Consider the following 18464-nt stretch of genomic DNA (forward strand, 5'->3'; position numbering starts at 1 on the left):
TGAGTCTTATTCTAATGCAAAGAACATGCTAAAGGTATTCGAGATGAAATGAAAGTTGGAGATGTATGAGGTCTTAAGACCTATGTTTGACCCAGGGTAAAAGCACAAACCTATGTCACCTTTTATAAAGAAACGTGATATCAGAATGTGATAGTTCAACATTAGTGACAAAAAAAATGGTATTTGTGTTTAAAATATGAAGATGATGTAAACTGATGAAATGTGTAGAATTGGATGAATTTTATGCCTATAATTTTTATAATTTTTTTGAATAGGAATTTATTCATTTTATTTTATTTTGAAGTCCCTTTTTTAACTCTAAAAAATATAGGGTGTAGTTCCCGTCAAACAATTATATGCAAATCATCTTTTTTTGTTCTAATTTTAAAATATCTTATAGATGACATGTATAGCTAGTGCACAAAAAAAGATTTTTTTTTTTTTGATGTATATTTTCCTTGTTATAAGTACTCAAGTTGGACCTTATCAAAATCCAACATTTTTTTCCTCCCGTCAAAACTTTCCTATCAAATCTATACCTTCCTGAAAAAAAATTACATATTCATGAAGAGGATTCTCTCCTCTAGAGATAAATATAATTTTCTATTTTTTTTGATATGATTTACTATTTTGTTTCCTTTTTTGAGGGAGCATCTTTTGAAATGTTGAAATATCGGCTTATAATACTTTGAGATTATAACATATTATAACTAATCAAAAGACTCAAAAATTTATATAATGATGATATTGAATTTGAGATCTATAAAAGGGTATTTTTAGTTTTTGAAAAAAATTGAGTTTTGACAGAGAAATGAGATTTGACCAAAACAAGTTTTGGCATCATAAACGGTGACACATATTTGTGTTTTTACCCCCCAAATGGGTATGCAAGGGATGTGTTGCAATTTTGGAGTGTGATCAACCACATCACCATAGTTGAAGACTACTACATAGATTACAAAGATGAATTTGAGAGTCAAGACCCTACTTTTTCTAGATTCATAGTGGATCAAGTGAAATTGTATCAAATTAATATTGATGTTGAAGGAGTAGAAGCTGATGGGAAAAATATGTATAGTAATACATATCTATCAAACTTAGGAGGCACTCTTATCAACTCTAAGCCTTATGAAGATGTTGGAGAAGAGCTAGAAGTTATGATGTCCAGAATCATCAAAAGGATTGGGAAGTGGGTCAAATGGACCACAACAAGAAGAAGTCAAAGTAAGAGCACATTTTCTCAAGCTTCTCTAGAAACTATAGCTCCTTCTTCCTCCTAAGGTGGCACATTAGGTGTAACCTTGGCCGCAACTCAAGGACTAGCTCAACCATCAGATTGAGGTGATCAAACTCTAGACAAAAACATTCCTATGGATAAGACTTTCCAAGACAACTCCCTCTCATTGATTGGTGCCTAACGAAAAGTAGAGAAGAAGGTGGAGAACCAAAAGGTAGTGTTGTTACTCTAGTTCCCTCACCTCATAGTAGTCCAGTTCCATCTACAAGTGTCACACTTCTCTTGCCCAGTAGCCCTCATGTTCAGGTAGTGGCTTAGGAGATGGAGGAAGTAGTGATAGCAAGTCCACTAAGTTAGACAAAGAAACCAAAAAGAATAAAAAAGTAGATAAAGACCAAGACTCTTCAAAGCTTGTTTCAAAAAATCTAAAGAATCCCTTCTCTTTGATGGTGAGAGTAGCTACTCTAATCAAGAAGAAGATGTTCAACATAGATTCTCTTGGGATGGCTTCCAAGGTGATAGGCATTGATTCTTGGTTGGAGGACACTCTAGAGAAGAAGAGAAAAAGAAAGGATGAAGAGGCTCCCAACAAGGATACATTATCTCTTGCAATCCACTCTAGATCCACATTGGGTAAGGTAAAGAAGCAGAAAGCCTTGTCTATCCTCAAGAAAGACCCTAAAATAGGCCATTAAACAATGGAGATAGCTGAACCTACTAAGGAAGGAATGATTGAGGATTTGATTATGGATTATTTCACCATGCATTCAATAGATCTCATGGAAGCCAAACATGATACCAAGGTTGGCTTGTGGAAGTTGACAAATGAGGTAATTGAAGGACAACTAGAGAACCTCAAATTGCCAAAGGTTAGGATGAAGGTAGAGATACAAGAATTGAATGAGTATATTAAACAATTGGTCACTCCATTGGCAAGTATTTCTAGGATGCCCATGAGTAGTCATCATACTACTGCAGATGTTCAAGAACTTATCTCCTAGCTTCAAAAAGATAAGAATTTTGGTTAGATTGGTAAAGAATGGAGTGACAAGCTTAAGTCAAAAGGGCTCTCCATTATTGAGAAAATTGGAAATGTTATCTTAAGACTAGAAATAGAGAAATATAACATTTCATCAAATAGAAATACCCTGGCTACGAAGAGAACTAAGAGCGATGATTGTGTATCTGCATTAAATATGATCATCCACATGAAAGAAAAGGAGGCTATTGAATTAAAAAATTTTCCCAAAGGAGCCTTTGTTCAAGTGGTTACAAAGCATCTAGTTCAAGTTTGAAATGATCTTGGTGATAAAAAAGGCCTAAAGGAGATTGAAGATAAGGTAAAGAAAGATCAAGATAAAGATTACAAACTCTTGAAGGGACTACATACAAATTCATAGAATAGTGGGCAAAGGAGTGATTGGGATAACTATCATGCAGGAAAATTTCTCTAATTTTATAGATAGTCTGACAAGCATATCTTTAGGGCACCAGAATAAAGATTCTAAACTCTAGAAACTTGGTGGATGCATACATGTGGCCATGGAGGAATTAAAAGATAGATTGAGTGCCATCAAAGATTTGGCTAGAGAATATTTTAGATGACTCTTGAGATATACTAATGTGCATGTACAAATACATGAAGAATTAATTCCAATTATCATTGCCACTAAGGCCTATAGAGAAAAGGTAGAAAAAAGAAGGAAGGCAAAGCAATTCATATTCTACCTCTTTCACATTTTGATATAATCATTGTTATATGACAAATCGATTCCTTTCCATTTTTCATTCTTTTGAGGAGATGAACTAAATAAACTTCCATTGTAACGGTCATCTCAGAATCCTATATGTATTGAAATGAAAGATTAATAAATGGTCAACTAATTTTTGGTGTGAAGTACTTGATGTTGTAGAGTCAATTGAATGGTATTTTGTATTAGTTTTTTTCTATTCTATTCTATTAGTAATTAATTGTTAGCTTTCTCTTTTATCTGGATTAAAACAAGGAGTGAAGAAAGCTTCATTCCCCTAGTTTGAGATAGTGAGCTAAACATGATAAGTATTGCCATCTTAGGTTCAAAGAGGCCCTTTAAGTGTCTTTCCTTCAAGTTAAGCTTAGTTTTTATACATTTTATTTTTCTAATTAGTTTAGTTTAGTATCAATTGGCATGAACCATTGAATAATTAAATTTTATGAGTTCATGAGATATGTGAGTCCATAAAACTTAATTAACTTTCTAAATCATTTTTGGCCTTAGTTAAACCTTGTATAGGTTTAGCTTGGTTTACCTCTCCTTTTCTTTGGTTAAGAACATACCCTATTTAGATTTAGAAATAAACAAAATTCATTGCAAATCTACTATAGGGAACTATACCTAATAATTCAAAAGGAAGTTAGTCTTTTCAAAAGAAACTACTCAACTATTGTAATCAGTTATTATTCTTAAATTAGGGCATCTAAGAGTTAAAATCATAAAGAACAATCCGATTACCAAAAAAACTCAAATGTCTTCCTAGTCCCACTATTTGTAATTTGATAGATAGAGAGAAGGTTAGAGGTAAAAGAAGGAACATATAGTACATCATTGAATTTACCATCTCCAATGCCTATATAACCTTTCCCATGAATAGTCATAACAATTTTATTCCCCATCAAAATATGAGGAGCAGGAGAAGCCTCAAAAGTAGAGAACAAATCTTGAGAAGATGCCATATGGTGTGAAGCACCTAAATCTTGTAGCCATTTAGAAGAATGGGATGTAGTAGCAGCACAATATGCATAAACCTTTTTGATAATGGGGCCATTAGGATGACATGATGATGAAGAAGATGCAAGAGAAGTAGGAGGAGCAATGTTACCCTTCTGAAGAAGAGCGATCAAATTTGACAGCTATTTTGCATATGCATCTATATTTTTCTCATAACATTGTGTCTCATCATGATTAAGCTTATTATAATAAGCACATAGTAGTCTTTCTTTCTTTGATTTTGTGGTGGCTTGGAGGAACTCTCACTGCCATAAAATCTTATTTTGGCTTCAACTTCTGCTTTTTCTTCATAGGAGTAGATTGAGAAACCAATACTGAGGTCTGTGATCCAATTTGAGAATCCAAGTGTACAATCTTAGATATCTCTTGAGTCAAGCAATCACAAAATACTTCAAATGTTGGCATTGTGAAAATTAGGCACAATGCGTTTGTGGTGGCATGAAAAGTAGAGGAGAAAATTTGGAATTATCCTTGAAGCCTAGATAGGATCAAGAAGATGTATTCCTTATGTCTTGATCTTTTCACAACCTTTCTAAAATGATCTTTGTTACTTAAATTTCATCAAAAAGTCCTCAATGCACAAAAGAAAAGCATCCATGAGGGATGTAACCTCAACCTAAAGTTGAAGTATGTAGAACTCATTGATTATACCAAACAAAGATTCTAACTTGAGCCACATCTCTTGAGGAGTATTACACTGATTGAGATATAACTAAAAGCTATCTGAAATACTAAGAGAGATCAAACCCATGACCTCATCGATTTATTGTGGTGCTGATAACTCTATTGAAAAAGAGGCTGATCCTCATCCAAACAAGACCATAATACCTTAGATGAAGAATAAATGTCATGGAAATATTCTAGGTATGATAATTATGTGTGGATAGAGGTGTTAAACTAGAAGAGGTCTTGACCATTGTGATAAGAGGGTTTTGTGTTACAAATAGAAACAACTAAAAAAAATTGTATCCCCCTCACAATACAAGAAACTGAACAACCCAACAACAACAAGAAGATAGGTTACACTTAGAAGAGCAAAAAATATTCTTTTGACATACTTCAACACCTATAAAGAAATCTTATGAAATGAATGCAAGATTGGTATAGAGCACTACAAGAGCTTTCCAACACCTTTTCGGTGCCCAAAAATGAAGCTCGGATGAACAAGATATGATATCTGAAGTACATAAACAAAATTTTGGCATTTGATAGTGAAAATAGGTATTTAAACAGCATAAAAATTTGAAAATTCCTACACCATCATGATAGGATTGGAACTCACTTTTTGACAATATCTCATTTTTAAAAAATGGTGTCTGGATGCTTAAGTTATGAGAAACAAACTGAATGCTACTCTTCAAGACCTAGAAGGGCATGTAGAAGGCCTATGCAATGATGATTTTAGCAACCTATGAGCTTAAATTTGATGGATGTATGGTTTTCATAGGCAAATAATGGCCTCCTAACATGGTAGGCCTAGTTGGAATTGATTGTAGATGACTGGATAGTGAATTGGCATGCCATATGTCATGATGACATGGGAGTGTCACATGGAATATGAAATGGATGGTTGACATGAATGGGACCCAATTACTAGGTGCTATGTGTTAGTAGTTTGTTCTTTAGATGGTTGCTAGAAGAAAATTAACTCCCTTGTAGAAATCAATCAAGTGACCAAGCAAAATCTCTATCTTGAAAAAATAAATCTACCCCCCCAAAAAAATATCTTATAGCCAAAAATTTTTTTAGGGGGAGTTACTAGCTCAGAGGCCACTCAAGGCTAGTGGTCAATGACTCACCATGAGTGATGAAATGTCACTTATGTGGCTGTTCATTGGCTAATGGAAGAGGAGAACTGGGGGCTGAATTGAGCTGTGATAGGACTATTGGTAGTAGATTCCACAGGCAATGCCAAAGGGAAATGACTACAAAGGAGGATAGTGGTTGTGGGGGCTAGAAGAGCTGAGCAAAGGTGCAACAAGGGTTTTGTGGCCACATGGTAGAGCATCATAGGTGGTGGGAGGATCTTAGAAAGGTCATAGAGGAGGGTGGCTTTATGGTTGCTATGGGAGGTCAAAGGGTTGTAGGTGAGTGATGCTTTCACAAAAGCCATGGGAGGCATGGAAGGAGTAGGAGCCATGAGGAGAAGGCCAGGATGGGAGTAGGGCTATGGGTGGAGTAGGGGCCACCAATGGTGGTGGCAACAAAGTAACTACCAAGGTGTTATAGATTCTTCAAACATGAGTAAGTAGCTATTAGATATGTGGCTCTAATACCACATTAAATTTGATCAAATAACAACTCTAAAAGCTTAGATTATAATCTGACAGTAGATGCCCAACTACATGGAAAAATATAGAGCATGAACAAAAAGAGTTCTCAACAAGGAAAAACTATATTAATGAGAAACTAAAAATTACAATGTGCTAAAGTTATAAAACAAAGAGGGGTGAATATCATTATAAAGGATTTCACCCACCACCAAAGGGAAAGGTTGGTAGAGCCAACCTTGTCATCCACTAAAGTACAATAGGGGTCAACCCAGTTAACTATGGACAAAAGTGGGATAGAATGTTGGTTTGTGACTCATCCAACCATATGAGGAGGATAGGATGACAAGACACATTCATCCACTCATGAAGTGGTAGGGTTGCCTTGTCTCCCACTCCTAGGGATAACATTTAATAATGTAAAACATTATTAAATGTTTAATGTAAAAACAAGGGAATCTTAAGAACGTAAAAGGTTAAAAAACACCTTTATTGAGCTAGAGGTAAAAGGTGAAAAACCTTTTATTCTAACACCCCCCTTAAGATGAGCAACAATGCAACAAAAAAGATATAAAGTAGACTTGGGTCCCAACAACAAAGGCCTAATTAGATACCCAATTACAACCAAATCTCTATAAAGAGAAGAAATAGAGAAAACATTATGGAAAAAAATCTACTCTAGAAAGAGATAGCTGAAAAAGTAGTGAAAGATTGAAAAATCCTCCAACTAGAAAATTTCTAGAAAATAGGAACAATGTTAATCTTGAAGAACACCACGGTGAAGCTACAAACAACTGTCATAAGTACTACCAATGGGAAGAACCTCCATGGAAAGGAAACCTAACTAGGTAGAGAATGTTGTAATATGCATGAGAAGTGTTTTTTGATGGAACTAATCAAAGATATAGATGACATAAAACCAAGCCTGAAGAGTTGATCAATTAAACATGGAAGGATGCATCCAAAATAGGAATGGATAGAGAAGAGTGTCCATATGGTAAGTGTTCCATCTCACTAAAATGCATAGGTACCTAGCCACTACAACTACCTAGTTTATAGGAACAAATATAGAATACATGGTTTACTCCAATTCAAACCAAGGAAGCATTAGAAATCAATAGTTAAATCCCCCTGAATGCTAAGAAGGGTGAGGTGATAGGAAACTAAGAAAGTGGGCCTAAAAGCTCCCACTAGAAGAATTAAGAACACCAAGTTTGGAAAAAGAGGTATAAACATTGATAAAGGCACGTGTCATCAACACATCATGTGGCTAAGTTCATGTAAGGGATACTCACTTAACAAAGGAATGTGAGTTTTTTGCCCACATAAGATCCCTCCCAAGGCACTTTATAATTTAATGTGAGTACAACTAACTCTTAAAAAGTTTAGGAACCCGAGATGCAAGAGTGGCACTTTATCTCAATGTGACTTGCATAAATGCTTACAAAAGAGTGTCATCAAAGATCAGAAAAGGCATAAGGTGTATAAAACATAAAGTATAGCCCATAATGAGGCATCACAACTAAAAAAATGATCCTCAAACCCATTACACACAAGTTATCCCCTAGTTTGCAAAAACACAAAAAATAAATGAGAGATAAAACTGGAGAAGAATCATAAAGGAAAACCAACATCACTGGAGAGTGTTAGAAACAATAGTCCACCAAGATAACTAAGAGGGGGAGGGGGTTAAAATTAGTTATCCATTAAAAGATTTATCAACCTTAATTAATATTAACTATTCAATCAAAGTAAACAATAACCATAACAAGATGCGCATACACAATTACACTAGATATGTTAACTGGGAAACCCTTGATTAGAGGAAAAACCTCAGTGGGAATGATGCTCACAAAGATATACTAATATATATATTCCTTGTTAGAGTATGGACCCTATTAGGAAACTATAAACACATTCAATACATAGGAGTCCCTCTTAGGAGACTTTGAATCCCTGTTAGGAGATTCCAACCTTGCTAGGAGTTGTGAAAATTCTATTAGAAGTTGTAGATTATAGAAGGATCCACTATCCAAATAGCTTCTAGGGCAAGACCACTGAATTCATTATCCAACTGATCTCTCAACTATTCATTGCAAGTTAATTATTCATATTGTGCTTTAACTTCTTTCCTTTATCTTTTCAATTGAATCAATTATTGTCAGACCTTGTAGACTAGGTCACAAACTTGGGATCCAAATATCAAACCTCAAATCTCAGAATAAGACCTTGGAAATGAATTTCTCCCCAACTTCACTCTACTTTTCTTATCTTTGCATATCAACTATTTTTATTCTATTCTTCTCTTCATGCTTCTTGCAATCATTCATACATAACAAATAAAAATGTCCTTCCTTTATACGAAATCAATAAAATAATTTCCTAAGTCAGCTATTACAACTTCTCAATTAATTATTATAGGACCTCATTAAGAACATGTTACAATTAGCAATAACATTAATATATTTCCTTGTAACTTGAATAAATTTTATACATGTAATATTATGATGAAAGAGCTTAGCCATGTCATCTCCAACATGTTTTCTACATGCCTTTAACCTTGCTTCTTAGAATAATAACTCTGCTAAGAGATATAACGAGTTTACCAAAACATGCTTATGTAAACTCTATCTCAAAATAGTCTTTGTCAAAACTTGCATAACTTCTTCCAAACCTAATGTCTTATTCTCTCAAGGTTAGCTACATATACTAGATAGTAAATAGTATCTCTCTTTAACCTTGCTTAGTGAAAATACTCAATGATATATTTGTACCAACTTGATCTTTCCATTGATCTTCTATTAGATGTTGTGATGTGGAGCCTAATCAGACTTAGAGCTTTATTTGGCATAGTTTCCCTTCAAATTATTTCTACAGGTGTCTAGGGGAAGTACCCCCAAGATGGGGTCAAGGGGTAGTGCCCCTATGGGGTCCTAGGGCTTGTATAAAAAGGCTTACGGTTAGGGATTTCATAAGTAATGGTGATATTGTAGCTTCTTGTGATGGTATTGAGCTATAAGGGATTATGGATTGTAATCAAGTTGTAATCACTGGATAATAATAATATTAGTCTTGTTGTTGGTGGAGGTAGTGCAGAGATTGGGTGAACCACGTTAAATCTTAGAGTCTTGTGTTTTCTTATGTGGGATCTATTATTTTTTGATATTGGTTATATTTGCATGTAACTATTATCATTGTGTTTTTTAGCTAGACTGTCATCATTTTTTTTTTAGCGATCTTTTTTAGGAAGGTCTCATGATTGAGTGGGAGTCTCACAGTTAAGTGGGAGTGATGGTAGACAAGGGTAAGCTGAGGATTGACAAGTTTAATGGGAATAACTTTCAGATATGGAAGATGCAAATGGAGGACTATCTTTATCAGAAGGATATATGGAAGTCGTTGGAAGGAAAAACCAAGAATCATCAATCTATGAAAAATGATGACTGAGATCTTTTAGCTAGAAAGGAACTTGGAAGGATTCAATTATGTATGGCACCATTAGTGACATTTAATATTACAAAAGTGAAGATGATAGAAGAGCTAATGCAAACCCTAACAAAAGTGTATGAAAAGCCCTTTGCTTCAAACAAGGTATTTCTCATGAAGCATTTATTTAATATGAAAATTATAGAAGGTGGATCCATTGCAGATTATTTAAATGAGTTAATACTATTACTAGTTAGTTATCTTCTACAAGTATCAATTTTGATGAAGAAATTAGGGCTCTCTTGACTTTGTGTTATTTTCTTGAAAGCTAGAATGGCTTGTTAATGACTATAAATAATTTTATTTTTGGATCTAATAATCTAAAATATGATAATGTGATTGATGTTATTTTGAGTGAGGAAACTCATAGGTAATTCTCAAGTGCATCTATATTGGAAAGTTCTTTGAATGCAAAACAAAGAGGTAGAATAATTGAGAGGGGAAATAATTTAAAAAATTGTGGGAAATCAAGAGAAAAGTCAAAGGGGTAGAGGTATTAATCTAGAGGATTAAGAGATTGATGGTCTATGGGAAATCAAGGCATAAGAAGAAAGATTGTTGGACTTGAAAGAATAATGAAGGAGATAAACTAGAATGGAACAAGGAGGCAAATGTGGTAAGTAACAAATCTAAAGAGGATGCTTTCCTTCTATCTTTAGAAAGTGTTGATGATTCATGGATTTTAGATTCTAGTGCTTCATTTCATGCTACACCTTATAGAGGTTATTTCATTAATTATGGCCAAGGGTATTTTGGTCTTATTTATTTCAGGGATAATGAACCTTGTCAGATTGTTGGAAAGGGAAAAATTAAGATTAATTTGTAGAATGAAAATCATTAGCTACTACATGACGTAAGACATGCTCCAAGGTTGAGTAGGAATTTAATTCTAGCAGGGCAACTCGGTGATGAGGGTTGTGTAGTTAGTTTTAATTATAAAAATTTTAAGGTTTCACAAGGTTCCCTTTTAGTGAAAAAAGTGTGAAAGTAGGCACCTTATATCTTTGTATAGATCATATTGTTCCTTCTACTTTGATTTTTTTTTTTTTTAAATGAATGTTCAAGAACAATTGCTATAGTTGAGCAAGGAGAACAAATAGCTACTACAGATTTTGATACAGTGCTATAGCACAATAGACTTGGGAAAATGAGTGAGAAAGGTATGAAATTATTTCATTCAAAGAAAGTTTTACTAGGTTTGAAATGTGTTAATATGAATTTTTGTGAAAGTTGTGTGGATGGGAAAAAAAAAGAGTGAGTTTTGTGAAGACTGGGAAGGAAAATAAAAGTGAGAAATTAGAGCTTGTGAATATAGATGTATGGGGACTAGCTCAAGTATCTTCCCTTGGTGGCTTTCATTATTATGTTACATTTATTGATGGTGAAACTAGAAAAGTATGAGTTTACTTCCTTAGACATAAATTTAATGTATTTCAAACTTTTAAGAAATAGAAATGCTTGGTTAAAAATGAGACTGGTAACAAATCAAAATGTCTTATCTCTGATAATGATGGTGAGTATTGTAGTCATGAATTTGAATATTATTTCTCCCCTAATGGTATTTGTAGATAGAAAACTATTCTAAGGACTCCACAGGAAAATGGAGTGGTTGAATGCATGAACAAAACAATAATGGAGCATACAAGGAGCATGAGGTTACATGCAGTGTAGTGCCTGCCCCTAGTTCGCATTTTGTTATCATTGCTAAACTCTTTTAGAGCTAGTTTCATGTTGTTGGTTAGCAACATTGTTATGAGATTATCAGATATTGTGCTATGGATTCAGTTTATTATGTGATGAGATCACTTAGACTTTATATTTCATGTATGCATGATGATTATTTTTAGTGTTTGCAGTTATTAATGATGATTAGTAAGATGATTTATTATCATATGTGTTTTCTTATGGATACTTACCCCATACTTGCATGTGTATGGTGTGCATATTTTCTTTGCGTGTTTGCTTTTGTATGGCGTGTCTGATGTGGTAAGGAAAGGAGTCGTAGTCACCTGCTAGTCAGATTTTACACGATGCACCAGTTCCTGCCATTACCTATTTAGTTTAGTATATATTGTTCTTGTACATGTGTGATTTTTATGCAGGTTGCAGGTACTGGGTATCAACTTCCTTGAATTTGTCAGGATGAGCATACCCTATCATATTATCTCAATGATAAGAGAAGGGAGATAAATTCTCAAGTCCAAATTCCAACCCTTTTTAAGTCATTTGTTCTAATTGAAAAATTAGGACAAGTATCCGAGTTGAGTACCCTCCGAATATGTCGGATGACATAATTCGTGATATAAACCCTTGGTTTGATTTTGTATGTATTTTGGTTATGATGGGTTTTCATATTTTTACCTTGAGAGTCTTTGATGTATTTTCTATTAATTAAGCCTAATTAAAAGATTTAATTAATGGTTTAATTTAATGAAAAATTAATATGATATTTTAATATTTATTTTATTTAATTAATTAGAAAATTAATTAAATAAAATAATTAAATTTGAAAATAAAAAGTTAAAAGTTTAAATTTGGAATTTGACAATATTTATTTTAATAATAATATATTTGGAGTTCATTTTTAATAAATGACTAAATAATATTATGATTAAAGCTAATAAATATTTTAGCAATTAAGTTTTGGAAAATGAAATTTAAAAGTGGAAAATATATTTAAAATTATTAAAAGATTCTAGATTTCATGTGATTAAAATATAAATATATTAAGATTGCAAAGTGGAATTATTAAAGTTAGTGCTTGAGATTTAATAAATAAATTAATTAAATTGGAAAGAGTAAATTAAATATTAAATTAATTAATGTGTATTATTTTAATATTTGCTCACATAGGAGTTGGCAAATTCTCGAGAGTTGTCGTGTAAACAACATTGGAGTTTGCACTCTAAGAATGCACAAGTTGTCTACACTTAGAAGTTAGCATTTTATTTGAGCACATGGTGTCTACAACCTTAAGACTTATCTAGAAGGTTGGAGAAGGCTCATGCTTGGTTGTCATACTTATCTTCTAATTGTTTCTAGAGACACTCTAGATGCATCTTAGAGGCCGTTAAATTGAGGCTCTCCTAGTGTGTTTGGACAAGCTGAAGTAGAAGCTTAATAGAAGCTTAATAGAAGCTGAATGGGAGCTACAAGCTACAAGCTTAAAATGGAAGCTTCAAGCTTACATGCATTGGAAAACTTCATATGCTTATATATTTTCTATATGCTTCTTCTAGCACTTCTAGTCACTTGGAGGATTCGATTGGCTAGATCTTGAAGGAATTGTGAATGATAGAGAAGGAAGGAATTTTCTATGGACTTCTGAGGCATGGCGGATTAGCATCAGTGTCTAGGTGCACTCATGATAATCTCATACTCTATTTGCATCATTTCTCTTCTTGTCTTCATCATGTTTGTTATATGTATATGAATACTCTCTGTGATTAAATCTATAATTAAAATAGGAATCTAGATATGCTATTTGGTTGAGAAGAAAACAATAGAAAAACCCTAAATCCAATTAAGGAAGAAATTAGATCTAAACAAGTTTGGGTTCGAATTAGAATCAAATTGAAATAGATTTGAAAATGGTTTCAAGATTTATGGCCAAATCCATTAGTGAAACTATTGGATAAATTTAGAGAACAATTACCTTTAAGAGAAAATTTTTAATTCATCACAAATTGTCATGTCACTGCCCCTTGGATAGACCCGAACTCAGTCATTCATAACATTTTATTCGATCGCTTCAGTCAAAATTGGCACAACTTGGCCCTCTCCAACATATTTAAATTTCAGCCCAATCCAAAAGTTCATTGGAGAGATATGGCCGTCGTACTGAGACTATTTTATTCAATGACAAATATTTCTCCATTTTCCATAACCAAGAGTTCTTTAATCTTAAACTTCACAAAAAAATTAATATATCAAAGCATAGAATGAATTAAAAATATTATTGCAATCTTCCCTTGTTAGAATCTTATTAATATGCATTAGTTTTATATGGTTTATTATCTAATCTAATTAAATCAAATTTAATTAAGATTAGTAAATAGTAGAAGAAGTGTAATTAATTATTAGTCAATCTAAGTAAATGAATTTTTAAATGAGAGAAAATTAAAAGAAAAGAGATTTTAATATAGTTTATATAGTAAAATTTTTATAATGTATATTGAATACTATTTAATATATATTAAACAATTTCAGAGTTATTTAATGAAGATGATAATGTTAAGAATTTGGAGATTATTCATGTTAAAATCTACAATGAGTCTTATTGGTTTGTGATAGGGATCTTTATATAGACAAAATATTATTAGAACAATTAGAAAATGGAGTCTAATGGTTGATTTTAATATTGATTAAATAAATTGTAAGATGATAATTTATATTATGTTGATTTAAAATTTAGAAACTCTAAATGATATTGGATTAAAATTGAATTGTTATGTTAATACATTTGAATACTCTATGGTATTAAGAGTTAGTCAAATATTAACTAATGGAATTTATGAAAATAATAGTTTGATGAGTTTATTATTTATTAATGTTTTTTGGGTCTAACAAACTATTAATAAATAATGGTTTAAATAATTATCAATAAATTCGATTGGAGTTAATCTAGAGGAAATTATTTGATGATTAAAGTTTGGTAAAAGATATTAATTTTTAGATTTAGATTATAATTGATTTTTAATCAATTGATATTCATTGAGTTGATAATATAATTATGATATTAATAATTAAGTTGTGCGATAGAGTCTTATTCGAAAAGATTAATGATAATACGAATTTGTTGAAGGAATATTGGTATTTTTTGAAAGATGACGAATATGGTCATTTAAGATTTTTAGTAATTATTATTGAATTATTAATATGATCATTTGAATATTGAATTATAATTGACTTTTAACTTATAGAATTCTAGTTAGTTAGTTAGTTAGTCAATTGATATTAATTGGAACGTTGCTATGGTTATGCAATTATTAATTAAATCAACTAATGAGAGTTAATTAGATTTAATTAATAATTAAGTTATGTAATAGAGATTTAATTGATATAATTCTTTTAACAAGATTGTAAAAAAAAAATATTGATATCAAAGTTGATAAGTCTTATTCTAATAACTTGAATAATGACTTGGATATTTTAACAGTTATTACTGACAATTTAATAATGATTATAATTAAGAGGCTTAAGTGTTAGAGATACTTAATTGAGTTTTAACCATTAAAATCTTAATGAATCATAGAATTGTGCACCTAAGCTAATTAGTGGATTAGATTGATCATTTTAATTAAGTTATAATCTTCTTAATTGAAGATTGATAATTGGTTCTTTTATAAATGAATAATGATCTTTGATTTATGTTAAAAGTTGAAGTAACATTAAAAAAGAGTTAATTAATTAAAATATGGATCATGGTTAAATATAAAGGACAATTTAATTATAGGTCAATAATGATCAGTTTAGTGAATATTTATCTTTAAGTTATTCTTACAATGTAATTCTTAATAATGGAAGGATAATGCTATCGGAGAATCAAATGGGTTGACTTGTAGGTCAAATGATGAAACTTAGACACTTGAAGTATACTTGAAATGAAAACCGAAGCTCTACACTTAATTCAACTATGTGATTTTAGTAAACCAAAACATATGTTTGCATCGTGTATTCTATATGCTTCTTGTTTTGGGTTTTGGGTTAACTAGTGATGACCAGTCCTAGGTTGTTACTAGAGGCTCGGGAGTTATGAGATGTGTTGGCATGTTGATCTTTTTTGGTCTCGATTTTTATAAGCCCAACCATGCTATGTGATCATATGCTCTATGAAATGTTTTTATTTGTTCATCATTCTTCATGTGTGAAGCTAAGATGTATGTGTATGAGACACTTGAGCTAATCATTTTTGAGTCATTGATCAATTATCTTTGGTTTATTTTCTAGTCGCCATGATGGGACTAAAATGTGGATTTATTTCTTGATGTTGTTATGTTGTGTCATGCTTTGACTCAACCATTTTTGGAGTCTTCGATCATTATGATTTTGAGATATTCTTGGTTACTTGTTGAGAACCAATGGATATTGTGATTTATTTTGAGATATATTTTGGTTATTGAGAACCAATGATTATTATGATTATCAGTGATGCCTTTAGTTGCTAATAGAGAACTGTTTTGGTCATGATTTTCTATGGATGTTTTTAGATGCTCATGGAGATTTGGTGATTCTTATCTTGGAGATTTGATGATTCTTATTATGGATATTTGATGCTTATTGTGGATATTTGATGATTCTTTTTATGGATTTTCTTTACAGTCGCTTGTATAGGACTATGGTGATTTATGATTTCATGAGCATTAGGGTAGGTAATCTACTTGTAGTGTCAGGAAGTGGCTCGTAATGGGGGTCGGGGCCCTAAGTGGCTGCCAAGGTAACTCATTGTAAGTTTGGTTAATAAGTGATAACATTTACACACTAAATGGGGATTAAATGAACCTAAAAAGATAATTGTTTTTGATGTTCTCGCCCATGCCTTGAGTGCTTGTACAGGCTACGATGGGAGTAGTGAGAACGCATGGTTGCGACCTTGCATTCCATAGTATGCCTTGTTAGTATGAAAGGATACTAGTGGCTGCATGAGATCTGTATGGACCCGTGGAGTTTAGCTAACTGCCAGGGTAACTTGTACAAGATAAATGCAATGACACTTTCCCACTTGCAGAGTAGGTTTCCTACATGTCATTGTTGTGCCTTTGGGAATTAGATGTCAGATTTTGTGTCATGGAACCTTTGAGTAGTATATTTTTTAGGATTCCTGGACTATAAAGATTTGTGTTATGTGTTATAGATAGCCTGTTTGGGACTTGAGATTATCTCCTCAGCACGGTGGGAGTGGACCACTTAGGTACCACACGGTCGGGTGGTAGTGTATTTTCCACTCTTATCATTTGAGATCCATTGAGACATCGTGGCTATAGTATTCTTGGTTGGTATTTATCTTCATTCTATTCTTGGAGCATTATGATAGATGATATACTCTATGATAGATGTATTTATTGGTATGTTTCTTACATTGATGATTTGCGTATGTTAGATGATGATATCTTATGCATTACTTTTCATGTTAGTAGGATGTTTTAGGAGTGGCATTCCTACTATGATAATATCGATAATCTCTTCGGTGCTTTGGAATGTTATGCACGGAGGGATGGCTAGGATCCATGATGGTCTAATGATGTTATTTATGGTTGGGAGGAACCGTGCACTTAGTTATGTTTGTGATATATGGTTATCTTTTATGATGATGTATCATGTATGGTTTATGGTTTCATTTACTTTAATTGCATCATGGATTAATATTGGATGATGTTGTACTTTATTTACATGGATGTTTATTCTCTTAAGCTTTTCATACCTTGTAACATGTATAGTGGATGATTGAGCAATCTAAAATGTACACTTGTATATGGTTTAAGAACATTGGATGTATCCTTGTTATTTCATTGTTAAGGATGTAATGTTAGATGAATAAGTTATGATTAGAAGTAATTCAACGTTAAGGGATCTTTAAAGAATGTAATATGTTATGTTATGTTATTTCAGTTGGGATGTTACTATTGCTTCCGCAAGTGTTGTGAATGGTTTTACTTTCATGTTTAAAAAAAAAAATTGTTTGGTAAACTTAGTGAAATTCTTTGGATCCCTTGGCGGGGCATTACATGCAGGGTTTCCCTTAAACATATGGGTAAAGTTTATCAATATTGTTGTATAAAAATGTGTATTTGTTGGATATGACATTAATGAAATCAGTTATAGGCTTTGGGATTTTAAAAATCATAAAATTGTAAGAAGAAAGGACATCATATTTGATAAGAAAGTTTTGTACAAAGATCTATTGCAGCAACATGAGAAGAAAGAAGATGATTATGTATTGTTGGATGATACTCCAAAAGTTGATATTCTAGTAATTCCTCATGATCTGCAATAATATCAACAATAAATACCACACACCCCAGTGAATGTTAGATAGTCATCAAGGATAAGTAGACCTCCAAAAAGATTTTCTCCTTCATTATATTCTATTTTACTTACTAATGTTGGTGAACCTAAATGTTATGATGAAGCTATGCAGGTAGATACAAAGATTTAGTGAGAGTTTGCAATGAAAGATGAAATGGACTCTTTTTTGAAAAATAAGATATGGGATTTGTGCAAGTTGCCTGAAAGTAAAAAGGCTTTACAGAATAAATTGGTTTATAGGTTGAAAGAAGAGGATGGAGGTAAAAAATTATTTAAAGCCAGGTTAGTTGTAAAATGATTTGCACAGAAAAAGGGCATTTATTTTGATAAGATTTTTTCTCGTGTTGTTAAAATAACTTCTATTCACACTATTTTAAGTATTGTGGCTATTGAAGATTTGCATTTAAAGTAGCTTGATGTTAAAAAAACCTTCCTTCATGGTGATTTGGATGAAGAGATATATATGGCTCAACGACAAAATATTTGTGGTCAAATGTAGTGCCTCTCGTGTTTGCAATCTGTACCTTGTCTATTTTGATTTGAGAGATACTTCATACTCTTATTTTATATTCTTTGAGATAACCTAAGGGTCAAATATTATAATTTGATTCAGTACCATAGATGCTTTACTATTATGCTTTTTAGTTTATCATATCAGCATGTTGATCTGATTAAGCA

This window comes from Cupressus sempervirens, chromosome 11 (assembly GCF_028749045.1).
Source record: "Cupressus sempervirens isolate cs-2001-9-10 chromosome 11, ASM2874904v1, whole genome shotgun sequence".
NCBI classification, from domain to species: Eukaryota; Viridiplantae; Streptophyta; class Pinopsida; order Cupressales; family Cupressaceae; genus Cupressus; species Cupressus sempervirens.